The 24,963-nt window shown below is 42.9% G+C and overlaps 2 long non-coding RNA genes across 2 annotated transcripts in view; both read right to left on the reverse strand.

Moving 5' to 3' along the window:
• LOC109246378 (uncharacterized) overlaps window positions 1-24,963 on the reverse strand; it is a 152,889-nt gene that overhangs the window by 72,215 nt on the left and 55,711 nt on the right. The gene's annotated exons all lie outside the window — the stretch shown is intronic.
• The window catches only part of LOC109246376 (uncharacterized), a 28,347-nt gene that overhangs the window by 854 nt on the left and 2,530 nt on the right, over window positions 1-24,963 (reverse strand). The gene's annotated exons all lie outside the window — the stretch shown is intronic.

Here is a 24,963-nt window from a genome sequence, read left to right on the forward strand (position 1 = left end):
CTGTAACAAGTCCTTCTCCAGAATAACAAGCATGGCTTGAATTTGATTTGTGGGGTAGAGCAGAAAGACACAGAACAGGACTCCAATCCCAGCTCTTCCTCTTGGCGCCCTTGGGAAGATGATCTACTCCGTGGGCCTGGGTTTCTGCTTCTGTGAGAGACAGCCATACTTTGGGCCAAGATTAAACAAGGTGATGGATGTAAAGCTCTCGGCTCCGGGGCTGGTCCATGGTGTCTTTGGGTCCTTTTCCTTCCTGACCCCACAGTCATGGCAGTCACATGTGTTGAACCTACATTAGGAGCCAGGCACCATGCTAAGGTAGGCATCAACAGAGATGTCCCCAGAGGTACCACGGAGTATGTACCACCCCTCATTTAATCGTCACATAACCTGGAAGAGGCTGTATGCCATTCTTCTCGAAACCATACCTTGAAGACCAGAGCCAGGATTTCACCTGATTTGTCTGATTCCAAAGACTCATAACTCAGTGGTTCTTACCCCTGGCAATCTGGAGAGCCTATAAAACACTGACACACAGATGTCCTACCCCAGACCAACCTTTAAAAGTTACACAAGGAATCTAATCTGATGGTCAGTGAGCAGTGAAACCACTGTCTTCTTATGTTCCACCACCTATCTGACCTACCACTGGCCATGCACACAAGCTAAGACTTCTTGCGTAAGAGAGGAATTTTAAATGCTATCTGCTCCTTAATAATTAGACTAATATTTACCACTTCCAAAGGGTCTACTATAGCATGAGCACTTTAGGTTATCTTTGGTCCTCAGAGCAACCATGCAGGAATGAAATGTCTTCAATTTTCCTGGTTCACAGAACTTATGTAGTAAGTAAGTTCTTACCTGGCACAAACAAGCCCTCAATAAATAGAACTGTTAACACCATCATCATCACTATCACCATCATCACCATTACAATCATCATCATCATCATCTCTTGAATCCTCACAGGAGCCTCCAGACCTGTCCACTCTGTCCCCTAAACATCCTGGGAATCTGTCTGCATCTCACCACCCTACCACCACCCCTTATCCTGAATGCCCATCATCTTTCACCTGGAAAGCTACAGCAGGTTCAAATAGCTACTTGCATCCAAGCTCGTCCTCCTCCAATTCATTTTCTACAAAACAGCAGGGTGATCTTTTTAAAAGACAAATATTTAACCTTTCCTGGCTGTAAAATGGTGATAACTGTCAGGCCACTGTGTAAGGATTGGTAGACTGAGCCCTTTATAAAAGTGCCCAGGGGAGGGGAAGCTGAGTGCTGAATCTTCTCCCTGTTCTCCTTGCCAACCCCCTCCCCGCCAACTGGAAACTGCATTGGCCCTGATACCAGGGTGCTTTTTGTGATTCATGCGCCCAGAGGTATGTGTGAGAGACAGAATGGTTCGGCTTAGGGAGAGGGGCATGTGATTTTCTAATGCACACCAAGGTTTTGTAGTAACAGCCACTGCCCTCAAGTTGAACCTACTTCACTGAGTTATTATGCTAGACAAATGTGAAAATTTAAATAAAATGGAGGTTCCCTACGGGAGTTGAAATTTGAACCCTGGCTGTCACTCTAAAGCTACTATCCTAACCTCTGTTGTTCCCTGGAATACAGAGAAGGGATGCTCTCACAGGGAGTCTACAGATAGAAAATTCTTTGGGTGGCAGGCTTTTTGGGAGAAGCTTCACAGAGGTGGGAGGTGCAGTCTCTCCTATTAAGGCCAAATGTAGGTCAACCAGAGCCAACCACCTTGTTCTCCTTGCCCATCTCACTTAGTTAAGTCTTCACTTCCTTTGACCTTCAAAAAAAAGTTGTAAAACTTTGGATGAAAACATTTTTCTTAGGAGAAGGGAATTTAGGGGACAAGAGAAGTGGTTATGCTTGGCATCTGACCTCTGTTTCAAGTAGACTCATTCCAGGCTACCTACTTGATAGGTGAGGTGTAGAGATAAAGAAAATGAGATTTTAATGCGATAATCTGTCACTATTCTTCCTTATCAGATCATTGCCTTTGCTGGACCTTGGATTAAATTCTTGGCACAGCATTTTGGAACCAGAACATCCCTTAAAAATAATCTACTCCAATGGTTGGCACCCAAGAGCCCCTTAAGAACGGGGGTCTTCACATGACCTTTCAATATTTCTGAGCTTATATGTGTGGTAAGTTAACACGGACTCACTAAAACATTTTATTTCTTTGCCTTTGGCTAGAACTTTAGTAACTTAATATTTAAAACTGTGGACATCTCATGCTAAGTTCTGGCTAGCAGCTATGACTTCCATTGATAAAAATGAAAATGAAATCACTCTGATCCAAAATCCTACTTGGAGTTCATGGTAGAGTCCTGCTTCCGAGACCAGGGTTTAGTTCCACCATACCAAACTGACATTTTCTTGACATTTAGGTCAGTGATGAATTTTTGTTTGATAATTAGTTTCAAATCATGCAGTTTGAATTTTAATACAATACTTTTTTGTCAAATTTCATTTTAAAGGAAATTTAAGCTACTGTAAATTAAAAACCAGATCACTTACCATCAATAGAAATAAATACTGCAGAAACAAAGCACTGTGACTGAATTCCAGCTAACTAGAGTTGCTTACCAGGGCTCTTAACATGATGTCTACTCACTCATTATCAAGGAGGGGGTGGGAAAGATGAGGCAATATTGGAGCAGTTAAGGAAAAAGTGGCTTTAACTGTGGCTTTCTCTAGACTTCTTCAGAATACACAAACAGAATTAAAAAGGGAATATTTTTCTCACAAAAACTATTTCATGTCCCAGAGTGCCTGAGTGGCTCAATCAGTAAAGCATATGATTTTGGCTTAGGTCATGATCTCACAGTTTGTGAGTTCGAGCCCCATGTTGGGCTCTGCGGTGACAGCACGTGCTTTGGATTCTGTCTCCCTCTCTTTCTGCCCCTCCCTGCTTACACACACACTCGTTCTCTTTCAAAAATAAATAAACATTTAAAAAAAAAACTATTTTATGTTCCTATTGTTTTCACTCTATGGGAGAAATACCATATTAAAGAGGTAAAAGAAATCAGAAATGGAGCCCCTGCCCCCATCCACTGTCTTCCCCTTTCCAGTATGATCAGATTCACCCCTTTTTTCTCTCGAATGAACCATCTCTATATTTTCTTCTCCAGGGCTCATTTGCTCCCCTCTTCCAGGGTCCTATGTCTACTCTGCTAGGTCTCAAAGCCATGGAGTTCCCAGCTGGCTGGTGAGGGGGCTATGGGTTTTGGAGACAGAAAAAGAGAGAGTGGTAGAGGCAGAGAACTGCTGGTAGTGGTGGATAGAGCCACTGTTCTTAACCAGATTTGATATTCCTGCTCAATATTCCAGGCTTGTTTAGTTTGCGTTCACATTTCCATTGTGCCACATAAGCGCAACTGAGCCTCAGTGCTAACTCTGACACCCTGATGAATCCCTTCTGCCCCTTTCTCCCTTTGGCCCCCTTCCCTGTGACCCTGCTCTTCCATAGCAAACAGGATGCTCTCATCTTATTCTTTATAGCCTTCACTCTGTCCTTCATTCCTAAAGCATTCGTAAATGGCAATACTATTTTGGCATTCAATGACGTGGACTAGAGAGATTATTTAATTGCCCAATATTTTCTATCCTGTGCATTACCCTGCCTGAGCAAATTTTGGTAATTTAACCAACAGAAGCCAAAGAGAATGTGGTTATATACCATCTTCCTTGTTTCATGAATTTTCTCAATTATTTCCCTCTGCTCTTTGTCCCTTGTGTTTGTTTATGCTCTGAAGTCCCTGACTATCTAGAACTCTTTTATCCAGAAACTCTGTTATCTGAAATGAGGGTATGCTACTGGATGTGTTTTATCTACTTTGAAAACTGTCTAGCTCACATGAACCCTTGCTTGTCCAAATTCATTCAGTGCTTGTCTAGATTCTTCAGATCATCAGGGCCTTGGGGAGCCCTACTCCATTTTCTTATTGTTTAACCTCCGCTGCCAGCAACTCCAATTGCTACTTTCTATGGTAGAGACACATGCAATGTTATCTGAATCCCACAGTTGTTCCAGTAGCTTTGCTTCTGCCTACTTTTTAAGACCCACATTATAAACATAAGAATTAGACTTTTTGAACCTCCTTTGGTATTCTGAGGCAACATAGCCAAAGGGAAAGAATACTTTTCTGCATTTAGGCACCCGTGTTCTTGAATTGGTTTTATAGCTGACTGTGTAACTTAAAACAAGTCCCAAATCACCCAATGTATTACCATTTCTCAATCAGCTATTTGTGGATAATAGTATCTAAGCTTCCTTATTAGCTGATGTTCTGTCAATAATAGCACAGCTTTAGAAAAGTTTAGAGGGCACTATCATTTTTATAATTAATCTAGAGAAAGTGTCCTTAATAATTATTTTCATATCTCATATTTGGCAAAAAAATAGTAAGGTTGAGAAATGTTAATGGAAAACTGGCATCAGATTGAGGCTTTCTCTGGACAATACAGAAGTGCGTACTGCCAGCAAATGAACACCCTCACTCTGCTTGAATACTTCTCATAATAGAGAGATCATTACTACTTCTAAAAGTTTCCATTATTGAACTCTAAGTTAGATACTTCTTTCTTGCATAAGGCAAAAAATACCACTTTGGGAGATTTTCATTGTTTGTCCAAATGTAGTTCAACTTACCAACCATTTACCAAGCACTTCCTATATGCAAAGTCCTGTGTTAGTCATCTAGGGTTATAAAGATTAAGTCAGCTTGGTTCCTGCACTCAAGATCTTTGCAAATGCTCTACAAATGAAAGGTTGAATGTAGTATCCAATGCAGTTGGATACTTTAAAGAGAGATACTCCACTACTAGCTAAGATGGAATAATAGAGACTTACTGTTCTATCTGGAATAACCAAAATGATGAACAGAATTTGTGCAACAATAGTTTTTAAAACACGGGATATTAGGCAACAAAATCCAGTGATTCCCAAGAAATGGGAAACAAACAATTGCCCCTACAAAAGTTTGCTGCCTTGAGAGAGTTTTCAGGCCCTTGTGCAGGACTGGGGAATCCAAGCACAGAAGTCCAGTGGACTCACTGGAGAACATGGAAATGATTCCTAGAGACCAAGGCAACTAGAGTTTGCAGAACAGACTACTGAGGAAGGGAGAGCTGTACAGAACAAGAAAGGGCCCTTCTATATACAGAGGGCCCCCTTATCTACAGACAGCCCCTTGAATATTCAGCAGAGTATTGATCAAAGAAAGCACATGAAGAAGCTACCCAATGATGAAGTTATCACCCAGAAAAATTAGAGGAAGCAGGACCATGAATACTGCCTGTTTCCACCAGCCAGACTGAAAAGTCCCATAATTCATGGGGCATTGGGTAGAGTACTCAGAAGGTTCTTTTCTCAGAATTGAAAAATAATCCACCTTAGAATAAACACGGTTCTGGTTCCACCTAACAAATCTTAAAAACAAGACCCAAAAGGAGCAAACTGTTTACAAGCAATTTAACTGCATCCCAGAACAAAGCTCAAGAATATTTATAGGAATACAAAAATAGCCAGTACCCAGCAAAGTAAAATTCACAAAGTATGGCATCCAGTAAAAAAAAACTGCCAGTAATGCAAGGAGGCAGGAAAATATGACCAATAATTAGGACAAACAATAACCAATCAAAACCAACCCAGGACTGACACAGATGTTAGAATGAGCAGACATGGACATTCAAACAATTATTAAAACTGTTTTACAGGTAGTCAACTAGTGAAGTACAAACATGGAAGATATTTAAAAGACCCAAGTTGAACTGCTACTGAGGAAAACTATAATTCCTTTCTTTAATTTTTTTATTTGTATTTAAAAACTTTTTTCCAATGTTTATTTATTTATTTTAAGAGAGAAAGAAAGCAGGGGAGGAACAGAGAGAGAAGGAGACAGAATCCCAAGCAGGCTCCACACCATCAGCACAGAGTCCGATGTGGGATTCAAACTCACAAACCACGAGATCATGACGTGAGCTGAAATCAAGAATCAGACACTTAACCAACTGAGACAGCCAGGCACCCTGAAAACTATAATTTCTGAAATAAAAATTACACTGAATGGATTTAATGACAGATTGGCTATTGTGAGGAAAAAAAAAACCTTTAAGGAACTTTAATAAATAGCAGCAGACCCTCTGTCTAATTACACACAGGGAGAAAAAAAGAATGAATAAAAGGAGACTCACTCGTCTTTGGAACAATTCAAGTAGTCCAATGTTCATGTCATTGGGGGCTACAGGGAGAGTTGGTGGGGAATGGAAAAAGAATTGAAGCCCAAGCATCTGGAAACATATAGCAAACTAAACCAGCAAACATCATAAAGAAATTGTTCAAACCAATGATAAAGAGAAGATCTCAAAAGCAGTCATAGGAAAACAACATATTATGCACAGAGGAAAAACAACAAAAGAATGACAGCCGTTTCTCATCAGAATCAATGCGAGTGAGGTAACAGTGAACAATATCTTTAAAGATGAAAAACTGTCAACCTAGAATTGTGTACCCAGTGAAAATACATTTTAGAAATGAAGACAAAACAAAGACTTTTAAACACACAGAAGAAGAAAGACTTTGTCACCAGTAGATCCACACTACAAGAAATTTAAAGGGAAGTCCTTTAGATAGAAAGAAAAATACTGGATCTACACAAAGGAATGAAGAGTTCTGGAAGGGTAAGTATGTAAGACTTTATAAAATTAGCTAAAGCTGTCTAAAAGATAATTGGCTGTTTAAACAAACCAAAAAGTAATATAAAGTTGATTATATACATAAAGGAAATGTATGACAAAATTAGCATGAAGCCTTAGAGGGGAGAAATAGATGTATTCTATTATAATGTTCTTAAGCTATGTGTGAAGTACAATATAACAGAACAATGAGTTTTAACTAAGATGACAATGAAGGAGATCAAATAGTAGCATAAAAAATACTCAACCTAAAAGAAGGCGGAAATAGAGGAAATAGGAAACAAATAAAGGATGGGAAAAAATAGATCTTTCCATTTACTCTGGACTCAAAGAAAAAAACTATATCCCCTTTCCAGAGTAAAATAGATCCCCCTTATGTGGAAATGCTGCCAAGGCCATATCTGAAACAGGTGCTTCATAAGACAATGCTTGTCCTCCTCAAGGTCTGACCTTGCCCTCCTCTCATTACCAATAACTGGAGTCAAGTCAAGTCAAGAAATAGAATGCCTGCTCATTCTACACCAAAAAAGTTGCAAGATCTGACAAATAGGCACTGGCAGAAACCAGCAAGAGACCCATGGAAGTGAATCTTGAGAGGATTGGATAATGGAGACCTGGAGATAAAGATGAATGGGAAGAATTCATTGACATGGGAGCATTCTTCCTTGACTCAGGATTTTACAGCCTGGCAAAAACATCAGGATCCAGTCATAACACACTGTTGGCATGACTCTTTGAAGCTTGGATATAACAATGGATTATATTAAATAAGATAGAGTTGTTAGAATGAATTTGGCAGACTATCGAGGAAGAGCCAAGGGGGATTAGAAATGTTAAAATGGATTTATTAGTGAGATCAGAGAAGTCTCCATCTGTCTATATTCCCCAGAAAGTCCCAAAGTACATTACTCTGGCTAAAGCAATAAGAGATGCAGTGATGAAAAAAGCCCTGGTAACTCCAATAGTGGCTGTCCCTGCACACTGGGCTTGGCAGAAGGAAATGGTGCCATAATCTAAACTCCTTACCATCAATAAGGATGATAGAACTCTGGAATGTTAGACGTCAGGTGGCAATTCTTAAGTGACGTAGAAGGTATATGTGATTACCATATGGACACAAAGGCTGGAAGATGCTTTGGCCCTCTGGCATCTGTGGCAGTGGCTAAAAGGCCAGTGTGTTCCTAGCGAGGAAACAGATTAACAGCCAACTAAGATAGTGCCTGACTTGCAGAACTGCAAAAAGAAAATGGTGAGCTGTCATAAGCACACCTCAAAGGAGATCCAATAGGTCCACACACACACCTTGTAGTTATTTCCCCATTCCCCAAGTGCATGATTTGGATAGATAAACAAAGTAGCTGTCAGTATCCTCCTGCTGGTTCCCCGACCTACAAAGTAAGAGCTATTAGGTAGGAAGGGCAAAGTGGAAGCCTCTGAAATTATCCTTCCCCAACCCCACCAGCCAAGAGAACAAACCCAAGTCAACACTACATCCTAAAGGAGAATTAATACCACCATCAAAGACAAACTACACAGATATGATATTCTCCATCATGTCCGTGTATAATGTACCTGTACGGCCCTTGAAAACATAAACTAACAGATTATGATGACTGATGACTGATGACGGTAGTAGACCACCATAAACTTAACCAACTGGTAGCCCCAATCTAAACTGCTTAGCTATAAATGATATCTTTACTAAAACAGATCAACACAGCCTCTGGCACTCCGTATGTTGCTATTGATCTGGTGAACATATTCTTTTCAACCCATCATCAATAACCAGGATCAAAAGCAGTTCTCAATTAAGTGAGAAGGACATCAGTACACATTCGTAGTCTTGCTTAAGGCTATGTAAAGCCTCTTGTGCAATGACAAAGTAGTCTGAAGGGATCTTAATTGCTTTAATATGTGGAATGCTATACTGATGACATCATGCAAATTTAACCTGGTAAATAGAAATAGCAAGTTGTGTGTCAGGAAATTAAACCCCACAAAGATTCCCCAACCTGGCCCATCAATGACATTTTTAGGAGTCCAGTGATGTGAGGTATGCTGCTACATCATCTTCCATCTTTGAGGTAAAGGACAGGATGTTAGATTTTGTACCTTATCAATTTTCTATTGCAGCACAACAAACCACAACAAAACTTAGTGATGTAAAATAACAGCCATGTTATTATGTTCATGGATTCTGAGGGTCAGGAATTTGGACAAGACACCAAGAATGTTTTGTTTCAACTTCTGGATTTCTGCCAGCTTTTCTAAACTGGGGTTCCATGGTAGAATTAAGCCCTGATGCCCTAAGGCATCCATTTGTATGTCGTGAACTAATTTCTCTCCTGTGCATTTAGAATGGTACCAGTTATGTACTATACTTGGGAGAATAGCAGAAAATAATCACTCAAATCACTTTCTGTCTTCTCTAGCTCACATGAGGAACCTCAGTTGAGAAAGGCTGGCTGGAGCTTTAGGTGGGGAACTCAAATGGTTGGGGGGGTGACTCAAACTGGACCAGAATCTTACAAGGTCGTCTTCACCTATAGTTCTACTGCCTGGGCTGGGAGACTTGAAGGCTAAGCTCAGTAAGGACTGTCAACTGGACCACCAACATATGGCCTCACCATGTGGGTTGGATTTCTTCACAGAATGGCAGCTTCAGGGTAGTCGGAAGAGCAAGTGTCCCAATGGACAAGGGAGAAGCTACATAGCCTTTTATGACCCAGCCTCAGAAGTCACAGAGAATACCTTCTGTCGTCCTCTGCTGGTTGAAGCAGTAAAAACCCTTCCCACATTCCAGAAGAAGGGACATGGTCCTTGTCTCTTGATGGCAGGAATGTCAAAGAATTTTGAGGTGTTTAAAAACCACTAAAAATCTTCAGAAATTAGAGGCAGCATATTCTCCTCCTGGGAATACCACTTGGATTCCTTTATTGGGTGACATGGAAGGCTGCCAGTTTTGAGTGTCAGAGCAAAATCTATAGCAGATCTTGCCATAATACAAATGGCCCTGCCACTCAGGCCACACAACCAGTAGATCTAGTGGTGCCATTTACTGTGAATAAAGATGTTGTATGAGTGTAGTCTCCATCAAGCCCAATAAAAAGAGTTGCGGCACAGATCCTAGAGTTCTAGAGCTAGAATTTCCTTCTGCAGCAGAAAATGAAAAACCATTTGAAAAGCATCTCCTGGACCCTGATAGAGATGGATCTCCTGACAATAGGACATCAAGTGACTGTGCAGCCAGAACTGCCCATTATGAGCTGGGTAGTATTAGACAAAGTTGGACAGGCACAGCAGTAATACGTCATACAATGGAAATGGTTCATTTGAGATTGGGCCAGAAGGGATCAGGAGGACAGAAGGAACTTCCATCTGCCTCATATTCCTGTGTTATCCACCTCTCTTGCTCAGTTCACACCCAAGGCCTTATGATTCCCTAAAACCAACAAGTGAGAAAGAACTTGGACCTAGTTCTTAGATGGGTTGTCTTAACAAGTTAGTGCTGGCAATAATTGGACCACCACCAAACTATAGCCCTGTTCAGGGTGGCCCTGAAGGATACTGAAGGTCACTCCTTCCAATGAGCAGAGCTGTGAACAATCCACTTGCTCCTTTCACTTTATGGGTAGGGAGAAGTAGTCTGAGTTACAGGTATATCTGGACCCATGGGCGGTGGTGAATGGCTTCCTGATTGGGTCAGAAGCCTCAAAGGCTTGAAGTTTGGAGACAAAAAAGAAAGCATGGAGAAAATCTTATAGATGGACCTATGCTACTGGGCACACAACACTCGGATCTCTGTCTCAAATCCAGGTGCACCAGAGCACCTCCCCTACAAGTGTGGCACCAAACCACTAGGTGCACAGGATGTCTTGAGGATGCCAGCTAGCCTCTTTCCCTAGCCCCTCCAGGACTTGCATGACAGAGGGGACATGGAACAGAGATGTAGGGTCTGCATGGTCCCAACAGTATGTGTGCCATCTCACAAAGACTGGTCTAGCAACTGTACTGAATCACTGAAACTGCTGTACTAGTCACCAGAGAGACTGACAAGGAACCCTCCATATGGCACACACTCCTTAAGGAAACCAGCAGTCACTTGAAGGTAGATCTTTTCCATCAGATACCCTCTATCCTGGAGGGAGCATTGTCTCAGCCTTACCGGAAATGGATGTGGGTTTGCCTTCCCTGACCCAGCATCTCTGCCAACACCGCCATCCGCTTAACCATTCTGATGTATGTGCACACCTAGATGTTTGAGGAGTTATTACCCCAGAGGCAACCCTTGACCACTTGGCACCAGGAGCCAGGAAATGATCCATCCTCACTTCCTCTCCTTAAGAGGATGGTCCTCAAAGGTCCAAGGAGAACAGAGCCAATTTGACCACACTAGGAACCAGAACAATAAAGCACCTTGGGTTCCTTTCTCTCCATCTTGTTTGACATCTCTTACTTCCCCATTCCTGGTGCCAGTGTTTCCCAAATAAACCACCTCCATCATGCTCCTTTCTCAGGTTTTGCTATCTGAGAGAACCTAGGCTAAGATGCTATCTCAGACCTCTTCACAAAACATGATTTTTCTGTGAAGTGAGGGGTCCATGTGCTGTAATTCAAGCAATCTCTACTCACGTGGGCACCAAGGTGCTTTTTTGTTTGTCTTCTTGCTTGCTTGTTTGCTTGCCTGCTTATTTTTAGGCAAGAAAAAAAATTGGAGAACACAAAATATCAGGTTCCTGCTTAGGTTATTATAGATAGCCTATTATAGATAACCTCTATTTGTGGATGCAACGCCCATCACACTGGCCTTCAGGTAGGCTGTGCAGGTGATGCACTGCACAGGGACCTTGTCTAGGGGGTGGGTGGGTCTTCACTCACTAGGCAGAGTCCTGGCACAGGCTGCATCTGCCCAGAGGAAGGGTGGCTGGCTCCTAATTCCCAAAAGGAACTAGTGGCTCATTAAGTCATGTACCTGAGAGGAACCTCCACGCAAGGAGGCCACATTTCCTATACACCAGAAGATCATCCTATAGACCAGTAAAGTGCAGCATCCACCCCATTCCCACCTGTGCTGTTTAGCTCTTGAGAGCCTCACATTTGGTTCAAAGCTAAGAGCATTATTTTTCTTAATTAAGTAAAAACTCAGAACAAAGCTCAGCAGTCCAGAAGTAGTGAGAAAAACATGTTTTTGAAAATAAAACAAAATTATCTAAGGCTAGGCCAGCCCCTCCTATGGACAGATGAGGAAACCGAGTCCAGAACCATTTCTGCATGGCCGGCTACTCTCGCCAGGCCAGGTGTCAGGCTCCAGCCAGGGCATGGCTCGGTAGTGTCTGTGAGCCAGCTCATGTTCTGGTAAAGAACTTCTGCCATTGACTAAATGACCCCTTTCCTGAAAGCAACGTGATGAGGAGGAGTAAAGGAAGAAGACAAAACACGGCACAAACTTAAAATTATACATTTTTCACTTGTGCGTGTTGTTTTGAAGGAGCTTCTGGGTTTTATGAACACTAAACAATCTCTTGTGACTCTGGTTACTACACGTCTGGAAAACTGTGTACATGTGGTGCATTCTCATTATTTCAATGTATATTGAATGCCAGGCCAAAAACAGGATAAAAGAGATTCATTGAATGGCCATTTGACTGTTGTGCTTCCAACAAGCCAGGGACATTGGGGCCTTTTCACTCGCTGGTGGCACAGCTGTGAGAGTGTTCTGTTGTAAGTGGTAACTGATCATATTTCACTGTGAAATGAAAGATGAAATTAATGAAAGATCTAGTTATAGATCCTCTAAGAAGAAGCCAAGAAAGAGACACAGTAAGTTGGTTTCCAAGAAATGAACTAAAGAGCAGGAAGGATGGTACTGTGGCCCAGGTTTAAAGAATTGGTAAATTCCAGCTAGAGCTCTTTCATTTACCTCCACATTTGGTACTGGCTCTTCCTCATTACCTTTCCCCAGGGGTTATTCCTTATCCTTCTCAAGTGAACAGATCAGTGATAATGGCAATGCACTTGACATCTTCCATGCAAGGAGGGAGTCTGCCCACATCCTCTCCTTCACCCCAGAGCAGGCAGCTGAACTGGAACACATATTTGCCATGGCTCTCCAGGGGGCACATTTTGGAAACTTAAGACCCACCTGGTGGATCTGGGCCCCCAAATTCTCACCACCCTGCTTTCTTTCCTGTCTTATCTCAAGGAATAGGAAACTGAGAAGCAGCCACTCACTTGCCCCTGTCTGCTGGTTGCATAATGCTTGGGGTCTACACACCTGCAGGAAGTGACCCAGGAGGAAGTGAGGTTTGAAGGGTGAATGAGATTTCTGCAGACTGTCACCTGCACAGTGGGAAGAGTGTCCCAAAATGTGAGGAACTTGTTTTGCATCTTAGGCAGGCACAGAGTGTGGATCCACTTCAAACCCGAGGAGGCGATTCTACTCCCTCTGCTTCAAAGTAGCAGGGAGGGAAAGAGTGGCCCTTTTGTATAATACTGGAACCCCACTTCTTGGTCAGAGTCCCAACTCTGTTGCTCATCAGCTCTGTGACTCGAAGCAACTACTTTAACATCTCTATCCCTTATCTTCCTTATGTGGGAGCTGAGGACAATAGCAACTAACATTTACTGACGGTTTGCTATGTGCCAAGCCCCAGTTCAGAACTCTTTACTCAGAGTTCATTCATTTATTCCTCATAATGATCCCCTGAACTAGACAGGATTACTGTCCCCATTTTGCAGATGAGAAAACAGAGTGACACAGCTGGGGAATGACAGAGGCAGCATTCAAACCCAATGATCTGGCTCCATTATTCATGCCCTTAGCCACTCAATAAAGTGGCAAACAACATCACCTCCTTCACAGGGTATGTTGAGAGATGGGAGTGAGTTAATCATGAGGAGTGCTTAGAGCACATAGTGCCAGCCATCTGCTCAATAAATGTGCGCTCCCTCTACTCTCATGTTCTGCTCTCATTTGGGGCTGCTGGTGAGGATGCTGGAGTCGAAGAGGGAATGGGCATAGAGATGGGACAGCAATAACCAGCCTGGGAGAGCCAGGGTGATGTGGGTCTACCTTTCCCTAGCAGTTCCCCCTTCCACCCAGGCAAGAGGAGGAATGTACAACTCTCTCTGTGTAACAGCCCACAAAGAATCTCTGTGCTCACTTTGGGCCAGGTGACCTGTGATCCCATCCCCATGCTTCTGAAGCTCTCAGCACAAGCAGGAAAACCAGATCACTCACCTCGTATGGCCCCAACAGGCTTTTCCTTTCTGTTTTAGTTTTTCTGACTAGGAGACGCCCTTTTCTCCAGGGGACTGACATCAGGGTTCTGCTCCCTGTGTTTGCTGTGTGTCCCCCATCGTCAGACCTATTTCCTGCCTTCTCTGTTCTGTGCACTAGCAGGCTAAGTGCTGTGAACCGTTCTTGATTCCCTTGCCGGTGGGCTTCCTGTTGGGCTTGGTCAGCAATGGGAGTCGCCAGCAGGAAAGAAGAAGGCAGGAGGAAAGGGATCAGAGTATTTCCTCCCTGCTTCACTGGTGTCTGACAAGACCTGTGACCCTTCTCCACTCCAGCTTCCGCTGAGGGTATCCCTCCTGCACAGCACCAGCCCCTGGGCTCTGGTGACTCTTTCCTCCTCTTGTCCCTTTGCCCTGGGGCGCCTGTGGCACCTGTGGCTTCCCACTGTTTCTGGTATCTGGGTGCTCCCACCTCTGTTTACACCCCTTACCCATTTCACACCACTGTAAACTGTGCCTTAATTCATGCTCTGCATTTCCCCATCTGGTTGAACTCAGGGCCCTGCTAGGACCATGGGTGATACACTTACAAGTCAAGGGATCATTTTACCCATGAAGCTCAGAGGCTGTACCTGTTCCATTAATTATTGTTCTAAAAGTTAATCTGATTGTGAATGTTGACTAGTGCAACATTAATGTTGACTAACGTTAAAATTTAGAAATGATAGATGAGCATAAGAAAGAAAACAAATACCACATGTATTCTCAGCCCCCAAAGATAATCACTGTTTTACCATGTGCATTTCTCCTAATTGCAAACGGATCATCTTGCATTGGTTACTGGCTTAAATATACAATGAATAATTTTCTTCATCAATAAATATACCTCAACATTAATGAATTTACTTCTAAAACCTCTAATGCAAAATCCCTAATGGCTGTACTGTATCCCGTGTAAGCCACTACTATAGTTTAATCAGCCCTCTGCTAACAAAGATTCAGGTAGGTTCCAATTTTTCCTGATTATAACCACTGCTGCAATAAACATCCTTATACAAAATAAAATACTTAAAAATACAACCGATAAACAGTCTTCCTACAGCAAAAGCCTCGCTTATGCTGTAGCAGCAGGGTCACCCCCTCTCAAGAGATAATAATATCTGCCTTCACTGCCTCCCACTGATGTTGTGAGGTTCAACTGAGAAAATGTATAAGTTCGTTCTTGATATGCTGTAACGTGTATGGGGTGACTATTACAGTATGATCTAATTCTATCACAACAGCCCTGCAAGGCAAGCATGGTGGAGATATCCTCCAGGCACATTGTCCTGACAGTTTTGCCAGACATAAAGAACTGAAGGCTTACTTTTAGGCTTTTATACATTTATGTCTCTTTAGCACAACAAAGAATCATGCGTAAGAAAAAGCAGCCTTCCAGTACAAGAGTAAACTACCAGCTGGTTGTACATTCGATCTGTTCTGGTGCATGTTAACTCACTGTGTCCCTTCCAGAGGACCGTGTCAAACAATCGAAGGAGTGTGAATCATCTGAGAGGTCCCTGGGGCTCTGAGGTCCCTCACCGCAAATGTTGGCTACCCCAACCCCTAGAGCTGACTAGTCATAAGAACTACTTTCCAGTCCTTCCTTGATAGTCTCTTCCAAAAAACCACTTTAGATAACTGCATGATTAAAAAAAAAAATCTGCAGTAGTTTGGCTTTTTTTTTTAATTGAAACTTTTATGTCAGGTGGAGAAGCTACATTGACATCTCACATAAAAACCACCCTGTCACTCAGAAGAAGGCATTCCACTTTGGATGAATTCTTGATTTACCTTCTACAAATCTAAGTTCGTGGATGTTCTCTGCTCTTGCTGAAGCAATACTATTAAAATGTCAAACATAGTTTCCTGGAGCAAGAGACCTACACAGATTTCAATTCTTAATGAAAGGCACCAGACAAGTTTTCAAAATCTGACTTGCGTCATGCTTAATGCTGTTTGTTAACTAGTGTGAAAAGAAAAGGTTTCAGTGCATGAAAGCAGTTATGTTCTATGAAGGTAAATGATGTTCTCAGGCATGATATTCTATATGATTGCTTGTTTTCTATTGTGGTTTCATTTTCCACAAAAGTCCAATAAAGGGGACATAACCCTATTTTATAATGCCATCAACTGCTTTTATTTTAAATCCCCATGAATTAAGAGGGGGTACAAAGCCTTCCCTCTGACTGTTTTCTCAACTACTTGTTCATTTTTATCTCTTCTGGGAAGGGCAGAAAGGAGGATCAGGATATGGTGTTTAATGTGCCAGATATAACTCACCTCAACAGCAGCAGAGGCTCATGGCTTGCTTTCTGTGTGAGTCAAGGAAACACCTGCCACCTGGTCCCACAACCTGATCTAGGGGTCTTGGCAAAGAAAGGTGTGCATGCCTTCCAGAGACGCTGAAATTGCCTTTGTTTCCTTCCTTCCTAATCTTATCTCTGTAGATATTCCACTGTTTCCATGGGTTTATTCATTTCCACCACCACTACTGCCTCATGGTTGTTTTTTTTGTTTTGTTTTGTTTTTTTTTTGTGGTTGTGTATTCAACCAAAGAAAATGAGTAAGAAAACAATTATGATAGTGAAAAAAAAAAGATTCAAAACTGCCATATGTGAGACCCATGGGAGTCCCTGATTAATTTTCATTTTCATCATTTAGTTCTAAGCTTGGCCTGATTCACTAAATGTGTGAATAAGTATGGTCATGGACTTGATTTCCTTGCAGCTTTGGGAAAAAAAAAAATGAACCAGCCCAAGTCTCTTTCTTACCATGATAGGTTCCTGAAAGGCAAGGGCTGATGCCATGTGCATGTGGCCCCAACACCACAGCAGCAGACCTCTGTCACACAGCAATTCCCAAAGTGGGAATTCTGAAAGATTTTAGAGAGCACTCAGCTAACACTGAAAGCATCAGGTTGGAGATAAAATTATCCATTCCTTTGTTTGTGTCTCCCTTGTCTTTTCTGGGATGCATATCCTCCTGCCCATTTTCAGTGCCCAATATACTGATTCTGAAATAATAATCAGCGAATAGTTACGATGGTTAGGGCATTCTAGGAGCCTAGCATGATAAGAGCACACAAAGTACTTGGAGAAATGCAAAAGTGGGAAGACCACTGCATTCTGGGAACCATTAGGAAAGGCTCCTAGAAGAGCAGAGGCAAGCTGAGCCTTGGACAGGTAGGAAGGTCATGTGGGACTAAGCGATGTGGGCAAAAGAAGGGAAGACATGGCATTTGTGGAGCATAGTTTGACAGAGCTGAAAAGGTAAGTTTGAACAGGTGTGCTAAGGAAGTTGTGAGTCTGATTAGAAAAAGTTTCCACCAAGGGGCACCCACCCCTAAAGGCAGCATGTCTTTAGGAACCAGTTGGTTCAATGAAAGCCCAAGAGATTTCTACCTGATCCTACAGGCAACAGAAAGGAGAATGGCATTGCGACAGATATCTTTAAGGACTATTCATGTGACACTAATGACCAAAATGGGGGTCGAGAGTCTCCTACGCACTCCAGCTGAGGGGCCATGAAGCTGAGGAGACAGTGGCCATGTCAATGGAGAGGGTAGAAGTGAATGATCAAGGTTGGCCAAGAAGACTTAACAGAACTCAGAGCTTCCCACAGTCCTCTCAGTATATATGTCATGAAAAAAGGCTTTTTCTTTCTCTAAAAGTCTCCCCATTCTATTCCTTTGCTTTGCCCTTAATGGTCTGACCAGCTATGCTGTGCTAAAACGTTAAGGGTAGGGGTGCCTGGGTGGCTTAGTTAGTTAAGCGTCCAACTCTTGGTTTCAGCTCAAGTCATGATCTTGCGGTTCATGGTTCGAGCCTTGCTGCCGCTGCAGGTGCAAATGAAGCTTCCTTGGGATTCTCTCTCTCCTCTTTCTCTGCCCCTCCTCTGTTCACTCCCTCGAAAGAAAGAAAGAAAGAAAGAAAGAAAGAAAGAAAGAAAGAAAGAAAGAAAGAAAGAAAGAAAGAAAGAAAGAAAGAAAGAAAAGAAAGCACACCTTTAAAATGTTAAGGGCAGATTAAGACTTAAAATAAGAGCAAGATAACAAAATTGCACAGTGATGAGAAATACTGAGCAGTGAGCACACTGTAAGAAATAACTTGTCAGAGAATTTCTTCAAAATTCTAGTAAAATACAGTTTCGAAAAGTAAGAAAACAAAAAAAATTGGACAGGGTTGCAAGGAGTTACACAAGAAGCCATTTACTCCAAATTTCTCTTCAAGTTGTGGCATTTGGGTTGTGGCTGATTGCTGTGACACCAAGAGAAAGCACATTGGCTTGGATTAAATATCATTATTCTGCTTTCCAAATTGCCTTGATTGCTCAGGGTCATAGCCCTCCACACATCTGGACTCCAGGAATGAGTCATTTAAAGAGGCACCCCCAAACAGAAGTTTCTGTTCTCTCCCCTTGCTCTATTGCGTGCTGTGTACTTGGACCGCCTGTTAAACAAATCAGGGAAGAAAACAGAAGTATTTAAAGCAGTCATGCAAATTTCCACAGGCATAGGGTCTGAAAGAAATTGGGCCTGGCCAAAATGACCTCAGGCGTCTGCCGAGGAAAAGAATCTTGCTTCTAAGAATGTTCTGCAGCCTTCCACGTCTCCTTCCATGACAGGCATCAGTGGTGTGACAATTAAGTGTGGTGGGTGGGCATTTCTGTAGGCTGGGAGCCTATTTTAACTTCCAACTGTGGGAGTGAGCTTTAACTCTGTGCTAAAATTAGGGGAATCCAGCAACTCCTGTGGTTATTTCAATCAGTTCCCACTTATTGAGTAGCAGCAGCACAGTTAAGTAATAACATGGTAACCTTGCCAAGACATAAATGAAATGCTGAGTGTTGCCCAGTTGGACCTGAAATCACTTCAATGATCTAAGTGGAGAGCCAAACCGACAAAAGGACTGCTGGCACCTCTGAGGTGGGGGGAACTGGGGACATGGAAATAGAGTCCCCACGGCAGCTCCTCCGACGCTTGGGGAAATTTTAAGGGAGCAGGAACCGACTGGCCAGGCAATCCAAATTTCCCTAACAAAATTCCAAGATCCCCAGTGGTCAGGAAACCTTGATTTGACCTCCCCTCTCAAAGACCACACACTGGCTCTGCCAGAGCAGCCCACAGCCAGAGCCAAGGCATCCATGAGACCTTGGCCCTGGTGCTTGAGTTCACACCATAGTAATGAGTGTAATAATGATCTAGATAAGCAGCTTCTCACGGCTGCACTGTGCAGAGTGTTGTTCCGACTGGCTCCACTCTGGGAGGAGGATGCTTCTCTAGCTGAGAGAGAGAAGGGCCATGATGCCAGCTTCCAGTTCAGAGCAGACGGCCGAGAGAAGGAGAAAATGAAAAGGAGGAGGGGGGCAGAATCAGAAGCCTTGAAGAAAGGTTCTATCAAGATGCGTGGAGCACCACGGGCAGAGAGCCCCTCTCTCCACTGGGCTGAGGGGAGAGACAGAGGGAGAGAGAGGAGGGAGACCCGAGGTGGCAGAGGTCACTGATTACCACAGATGGAGCACCTGAATGCAGCGTTCTTCATTTCACCTTCCCCATCCTTCTGACTGTGGTGGCTATGTTCCTCTGCATGGTTAGGTTGATCCAAGTTCAAGTGCAGCCCACAGTCAAGGGGCAGGGGTTATACAGAAGCAGGACAACCAGGAGGCAGGATCATCGGTAACCATCACAGAAGTCTGCTACCATGCACACCATTATCATTTAGCCCATCTGCTGAGAAGCAGAATGAACCACAGGAAAGAAAGGAGGAAATCAGCCGACTGTGCTACAGGTCTCACAGTGGTCTGAACCTTGGCTGCATTCCAGAATTATCTAGGGAGCATCTAAAAACTACTGACACCTGGACCCTACCCCCAGCTATTCTAATTTAATTAGCCACAGGCAGGACCTAGACCTCAGAACGTTTAAACTTCCTCATGCGATTCCAATGAACTGCAGGATTGGCAAACACTGATTTAGTCTTTCCTGCAAAGGTCAGGTAGGGACAAGACTGAACAGAGAGCATGGGCATAGGTTATGAGCATTTCCAGGTGGAAAGGCCCATTAAAGGTCATCAAAAGAGGACCCCTCATCCCCTACCTGAGGGTTGAGTCAACTCCATACCATCCCTGACAAGGAGAGGTGCCTTGGCCTCTGGAAATGTCTTCTCCCCCACTCCATACACAAGGCCAGGTAGCACACAGTGGGACACAGCTGCCTGCTTGAAGGTCACCTTGTGTTGAACTGATTTCATTGATATGTTCTTATTCCTATCCTTTGAGTTTCAGTAGAAAGGCAAAAAGAGAATTCCACATAATGTTATAAAGAAAATATGAGAACCAACCATATTATTGGATTCAAAGTTTGGTCCTGTCATACTGTCAAACAACGAGGAAACCTGTTCAGGTAGGAGGGGCAGTTCTTAGTAGTTCCGAAGTTCATCTCTCCTCTCTCTACCCCTAGAAACTCACCTGTCCTACCTCCCATCCCCTGTACACAATGGCATCTTTCTTATTCTGACAAGAGCTTAATGGGTTACTATGCCTTTGAACAAGTGCCTTCACTGCCTTGTCCTGAAGTTGGACCTCTACAGAAAAGTTAGTAGCTTTTGTTTCATTAATTAATTGTTTTCACTCAATAATTTTTAATGTTCTTTTTAACGTTTCTTTATTTTTGAGACAGAGAGAAGGGCAGAGAGAGGGGAAAACACAGAATCCAAAGCAGGCTCCAGGTTCCAGGCTGTCAGCACGGAGCCCAATGTGGGGCTCAGACTCATGAACTGTGAGATGGTGACCTGAGCCAAAGTCTGATGCTCAACCGACCGAGCCACCCAGGCATCCCAACAAATCTTTATTAAAAGTCAATTCCATGCCAGGTTCCCAGAGATACTGTGGTGGGGCAAAAGCAGCCACTGTTCTGCCTTCATGGGAGTCCTCACTATATAATCATACACACAGGTCACAACTGTGATCAGTGGTATGCAGGAAAGCACATCTTGGGGCCAGACTTGCTGTGGGTGTGAGGAAAGGTGAGGCTGGAGTTAAGATGGGTAGAAGGGTGTGGAGGAGGCAGTTGTGGGAAAGGTGGAGAACTGGAAGAGTGGTTCAGACATGGGGAAGAAGCATGGGCAAAGGTCCTGGGGAGGGAAGGAATATATATAGAAGAGGAATTGAAAATATTGCTGTGTGGCTAAGGACAAGTGGGAGGGAGCTCAGGAGGGAGTGTGGCTGAGGAAAGGGTAGGAGCCATGTTAAGACATATTATCATTATCACAAGAACAACAGAAGCCCATCAAAATGTGTTTATCAGTCAAGGGCAAATGCAAAGATGTCAGAAAGAGCCTCTAAAGTAGTTACTCTTCTACCCTCAATTTATACCATTACTCTGCATTTGGGTCTTAGAATATGGGTTTCTCCTCTGAGAAAATGGAAAATCCTTTTTACGTAACCAAAGGCCTCTACCATTATTCATTCTACAGCTATTCCCAGGCACCTCAAATGCACTGGGAAGTGCCCCCTGGCCAATGTCCATATAGAGCTTACACCCAGGGGAGAGAGACAGACAAGAAACAACAGCCAAACTGCCAGGAGCCATCCTGGGGCTCCTGATATTCCCAGTGCTTCCCCGTACCCAACATCCTCAAACTGGCATTGGTACAAAGTTGAGATTCCCAAATACAACAATAAACAAGACAAAGTCCCTCTTTAATCAGTCTAGTGATGAAAGACAGTTAATACAAAAAGAAATGCATATACATACACAAACCAGGTAGTTATAATTGTTATGAAAAATAAATAAGATAAGGGAGATACCAAATGATGAAGGGTTTGACACTTTATATACAATGGCCAAAGAAGGCTTCTCATTAAGTCACATTTCAGCAGGCAGCACACTAGGAAGTTATATGAGGAAATAGCACTACAGGGAGATGGTATGGCAAGGGCAAAGATCCTGAGGTAGAATTATGCTTAGCATGTTCAAGGAACATAGGGAAGTCAGTGTAACTAGAGGCGAGCAAGCAGTGAGTGGGGCAGCAAGGGGAGATTGTCCCTAGGGAGTAGAGGGTTCTGGTGTCAGACAGGGAGGCAGGAACCAGGTCACAGAGTCTTCCAGGCCACGGGAAGGAGTTTGGATTCAGTATTGCAGTGGAAAGTCTGCATCTATAATAAAGCCTTGCACAGAGTGGTTAAGTGCTGAGAAAAAACAAACCAGGTTAAGGAGATAGAGACTGGAAAGCTGGGGAAGCTATTTAAAACAATTTGTCAGAGAAGTTCTCTCTGAGGAAGTGACTTTCGGACTGAGTCTTGAACTATGTGAAGCAGCAACCATACAGATTGCTGGGAAAAACCAGTTCCAGGCAGAGAAAATAGCACCGAAGTGGGAATAAGCTTGATACATTCTGGAAAGAGCAAGAGGGTCACCATGGCTGGGGCTTGGTGTGGGAGGAAGGATGGAGGGAGATTAGGCTGGGGAAGCAGGCAAGGGCAGTTCCAGAGGCCCTTGAAGGCCAGAGTAAGGCCTTCTATTCTAAATGCACTGGAAAGACTTTGACGATTTCAAATAGAGAAATGGCATGATATTTGTTTTAGTAAGATTCCTCTGACTGCTGTGTTGAGGACAGATGATAGCAAGGACAAGGTAGAAGTGAGGATGTGGGATGAGAGGTGGCTGAAGTAGTTTCAGCCTAGGACAGCAATGGCTGTGATTAGGTTCTGGATTGAGTTCAAAAGCAGCACTGACTAATGCCTTAGACACAGGGGTGGGGGGACAAAAGAAATCAAGACAGCTCTTGCTTTTGTTTTCTCTTGGTTTGTTGAATGAAGTGAATCAAAACCCAATGGATTTTGCCCTTGAAGAAGAAGAGCATAGATAGAAGCTATAGCCTCAGGCAGGGGTAGGCCTGGGTGAGGGGCCACAGCCTAAGGACAGCAGAGATATGGAGGAGGACAGACAGGCACCATGAGACTGGGAACAGGGAACAAGGAAAGGAACAGGCAGCCTTGGGCACCCCAAAGAGATGGGGTTGGGAAAGATCTGTGGTGGACCGCCTCAGAGTTTTGCTCCCTACGTTTTTACTGTATGTAAAAATGTGTGTGTGTGTGTGTGTGTGTGTGTGTGTGTATAAACCTATGGAATTTAGCCCTTGTATAGATACATATAACAAACACTACCATAAGAACTCTGAACAATTCTTTTGCCCCCAAAAATTCCCTCGTCGTACCCATTAGTTCTATTCTCCATTACTATAGTTTTGTCTCTTTGAAACTGTCACGTAAATTGAATCATATGGTATATAATCTTTTCAGAATTGATTCTTCCACTCAGAATGCCTTTCAAATGCCTTTGAGGTTCATCCAAGTTGTTGCTTTTTATTGCTAAGTATTTCATTGTATAGACACACCCCAGTTTGTTTATCCATTCACTTGTTGAAGGACATCTGGATTATTTCCACGTATGAAGAACGATGCTACAAACATTCACGAATAGGTTTTTGCAGGACCATAATTTACATCTCTCTAGGGTAAATACCCAGGGATTGCTGGATGCTGGTAAGAGTGTGTTTAACTTTAGACTGTTAATATGGTGAATTGCACTTGATTGTGGTAAAATATTCTTTTATAATATATATTGTTGGATTGGACTTGCTAAGAGTTCTTGTGTCTCTTCATGAGGGACATTGATCTGCAGCCTTCTTTTTTTGTATCATCTTTGTGAGATACGGATTAAAGCAGTGTTTAGAGAGAAATTGTGGCATTATAAATGCGTAGAATAATGCTACAAAAGAAGAACGTATTCAAATCAATAATCTGAACTTCCATCTTAAAGAAGCAGAAAAAGGGAACCAAAATACACCTAAAGCCAAGCAGAAAAAAGAGAGTAATAAAAATGAGAACAGAAATCAATGAAATGATAGGATCTGTTTGGTACCAGGTTAATGTTGGCCTCCTAAGTTAAGTTGGAAAGGATTCTATCCTCTTTCATTTTCTGGAAGAGACTGTATAGAACTGGTCTAATTTCTTTAAATGTTTGAGAGAAATAACCAGTGAGCCTGGAGATTTCTTCTTCAGAAGATTTTAAACCACAAAATCCTGTGTCTTTAATAGCTCTAGAACTATTCAGGTTATCTATTTTATCTTGGTGAGTTTTGGTGGTTTGGGCTTTTCAAGGAAAATCACACAGTTCTTCAAAGTTGTTGAATTTATGTGCATAGAGTTGTTTGTGGTATTCCCTCATGATCTTTTTTTATTGTCTGTAGGATTTATACAATATCTTCTTTCATTCTTAGTACTGACAATTCATGTCTTCTCTCTCCCTCTCCTCTCTCTCTCTCTCTCTTTGATCTTGCTAGAAGCCTATCAAATTTAATGATATTTGCAAAGAACCAACTTTTGGCTTTTTACAATTTTCTCCATTGTTTTTCTGTTTTCAGTTTCATTGATTTCTGCTCTTTATTGCTTCCTTTGCTCCCATTGCTGCCATTAAGGGATTGCTTGGGGACTGGGGTGTGAGGAAGAGAGAAAAGAAAAAAGAAACGATGGTTTTTTGCACTCTGAGAATTAGGACTCTCTTTCCCCAGTCCTTGAGCTGTCCTGGAGCTCTCCCCAGCCAGTTCCCTGGAGGCCACTTCTGGTTTTCTGGCTGCATTGACTTCAGGATGGGGGCAATCAGAGGGAAAAAATGGTAAACTCACCACGATTTCCATGGTACTCCAATTTCTGGTCTTCTTCCCCAATCTACTTGCTACTATTTAGTTTTCAGAGTCTTCATCTATTCTGTCCAGGTTATAGTTGTGGTTGGTAAGAACGACCAGGTAGAGTGTGTTTCTTCCATCTGATCCAGACTGAAACTTTTCCCACGTTCTTTGAGCTCGTTCAGAGAGAATTCGGGACCTCATATATGGGGCCATCATATCTTCTACCCCCATCCCTGCTCCAACTCCACTGGCTTCTCTTGTAGCACTACTGCCT

Source organism: Panthera pardus, unplaced genomic scaffold (assembly GCF_024362965.1).
Source record: "Panthera pardus isolate Hobbes unplaced genomic scaffold, ASM2436296v1 HiC_scaffold_2, whole genome shotgun sequence".
Taxonomy (NCBI): domain Eukaryota; kingdom Metazoa; phylum Chordata; class Mammalia; order Carnivora; family Felidae; genus Panthera; species Panthera pardus.